The 2,976-nt window shown below is 49.0% G+C and overlaps 1 pseudogene; it reads left to right on the forward strand.

The window, feature by feature from the left end:
• The first annotated feature begins 403 nt into the window (after positions 1 to 403).
• LOC136483054 (dirigent protein 1-like) lies at positions 404 to 1,563 on the forward strand (annotated as a pseudogene).
• The last annotated feature ends 1,413 nt before the right edge of the window (positions 1,564 to 2,976 follow it).

Below are 2,976 nucleotides of genomic sequence, written 5' to 3' on the forward strand. Positions count from 1 at the left end.
CGCCTACCACAAAAGCATAGCTCTGTTAAATCCTGAAAAAAAATTCAGAAAAATGCGAGCACCCATGCTAACCCGGGTGTGCAGGTTACACCACAAGAAACCCAACCAACTGATCTATGATTAATTCGCCTTAACTTTGCTTCTTCATAATAGAGGTGGTCAAGCTAGAGTGGCTCAATCCATGTAGTAAGTTGCTGTCGGTGAGCCAAGACTATACTCCGTACGTTAAGTATACGCCACGTGTACGTACATGTTTTGCACGTGACAGTCACGAGTATATTCATGTGTACATATTTCCTCTGGACTTTGTACGTACACGGAGGCCATGTGTACATATACTGGCTGTTTGATGGACCTCTGATAGCTATGCTCACTTGTAAACATATGTATTGGCAAACTTTTAACAAAATTTTGTAGAACAGTAACGAGTTCATTCAGTCCACAGGAGCCTTATCTCCGGCTCACTACCATCCACACACAAATATGGATAATGCACGCCATAAACGTGGGTGTGACATTTTCTCGAAGAATTGGGGCCAACTACTAGGACCTCAAACCTCCTGACGAATTCGTTTTGACTCCATTATTCAGTCGTTGTCTTAGTCTAGAATTCTGACGAATTCGTTTTGATGCCACACTGCCTTATATAATCGTATCCACAATCTAACTGAACGGAGACATGACGAGCTAAATTTTTGTTTCATTTTTTTATAGCAAAGCAGGCCATGGGCCCATGGCGGCTAGCACGATCCCTACAGCTAGTCCTCCTCGCCTCCGCCATCCTCGTCGCTGCAGCGACCTACTTCCGCCATGACACACGCAGCAGCAGCGGGGCCTCACCGCCGGAACACACCTCCACTTCTACATGCACGACCAGTACACCGGCGAGAACCCGACGGCCGCGCTCATCGTGCCTGGAAGGCCGCCGCTCTCCAACTCCAGCGCCACCACCACCGGCAGCAGCGACGCGGACCCGGCCCCACGCCGGTTTGGCGACGTCGCCGTGATCAACAAGGCGCTCACGGAGGGGCCCGAGCGCGGCAGCCCGCGCGTGGGCACGGCGCAGGGGTTCATGGTGCGCGTGGCGGACCGCGGCTCCGTGAACGCCCTGAGCATGCACCTGGTGATGGAGGCCGGCGAGCACGCCGGCAGCTCGCTAGTGGTCAGCGGCAGGGTCGACACCGACCTGACCGTGCGCGAGTCCGTGATCGTCGGCGGCACCGGCCGGTTCCGCGGCGCGCGGGGGTAAGCGCTCAGCAGGAGCTTCGACTACGACTTGGCCAAGGGAGGCGTCGTGGAGATCGATGTGTATCTGTACTAGGTATGCATGGCAGGCTACGAGCTGAAGATCTTCATGCATGGCGATGTATGAGGCTACGAACTGAAAATTTGATCCAGTAATAAGGAATTTGCTGATTCGCAGTTCGTCGTCTCCACTTGGCTTTGTATGATTCTTTCAAGGTGTACTGTAAATCTTGTTTCACGGCCGTTTAATGTTAGTTTTTTCTTTTGTTTTGCCGTAAATTTTCATTATAAAAGCAGAATGAAAGATTCGTTTGTGAACATGAGGTAAACTGTACATTTCTTGTCGGACTCAAGTTCACTTTTTTTTTCCTTTTTTAGGGTCACTCAGAGAGGAGGCTCTCACCTGAATAGGTGCAAGACTGGAACTACAAGTGCGGTTCACTGTTTTTGTTGAGCTATAACTTTCTTCCTGAGGGCCTGTTTGGTAGAGATTTTGGTACAGTTTCACAAAGTTGTTTTGCCACTTCTCTACCAAACGGTTCTCAGCAAACAACTTGCCCTCGCAATCTCCTGAAGATGCGCTCTCACATGCAAAAAGTAGATGTTGAAGCTGAAAAATCCAGCTTGCCCCAACTTCGTCTGACACTGGTGGGGCTGAGCGTGGCCATGGGCACATCTGCCCCAAAGCTGCAGGCTCCTGGTGGGCGGGCATGCTCGATCGGGGGCGGGTCTCCCGGCAGGGAGGGGCCCGGCTCGTGGCAGGGTGGGGCATCTCAGAGAGGAAGGAGAATTGATGTTGTGCGTACCCCAGCTCAGTTTTTCCTGACGGTCTCTTCCATCAGGAAAAGTACCGAAAACCGTCAGGAAAGGTCATCTGTGACGGTTACCGTCAGGGATAAGCCGTCAGCGGAAAAACGTCACGGAAAGTCGAGTTTCCCTGACGGAAAACCGTCACTGACGGCAGAAACTGTCAGGAAAGATATACAGCGTCGGTTTTCAGTCTGCCGTCAGGGAAGATTTCCCCTGACAGCCGAGAAACATCAGGGACACTTTTAGCTTTTCCCGTCGGTCAGAGAACTGTCAGCGAAATTTCAAACTTTCCCTGTCAGTGCAGCACTGTCAGGGATGAAATAACTTTCCTGTCGGTTCGCCAACTATCAGCCATGAAATAAACTTTCCCGTCAGTGTCCAACCATCAGGGAAAATATTTCCAGTCATTTGGCTGGCAAAATCACTGATTATTTAGCCATTATTATTCTACTGTTCACAGCAACTAATCGGCCACTAAAAAATAATATTACAGCAACTGATGTAACCATTCATCCACGCTTAAGTAATAAATATTACATTCAATTATCTTAGAACATCATTCAAGTTGTTCATGAATACAAAGCTTTATAATAATTAGTGCCTCCTAGTCATCCTTCAAGTTAGGGACCTAAATGGGACAGCACAAGTTAAAAGTGCTAACTTACAATTAGATGCTATCCTCCCAACACAACTAGTAGCTAGCTGCTATCTCATGACAGTATGCAGCCACTTCTGCACAAGATAGCCAAAAGAAATCGACATTCCTTGACCTAGGAAGTCTACAGGTAGCAATCTGCTTTTTTATGGCAGTATGCACCCACATTTGCACAAGCACACGCAGTGAATACGCAACATGTCGCTGCTACTCGACAACTAGCATGCATGCCTTGAAGCGTGATGGAATCCACATATTTTGCTTCA

Source organism: Miscanthus floridulus, chromosome 9 (assembly GCF_019320115.1).
Source record: "Miscanthus floridulus cultivar M001 chromosome 9, ASM1932011v1, whole genome shotgun sequence".
In the NCBI taxonomy this organism is placed as follows: domain Eukaryota; kingdom Viridiplantae; phylum Streptophyta; class Magnoliopsida; order Poales; family Poaceae; genus Miscanthus; species Miscanthus floridulus.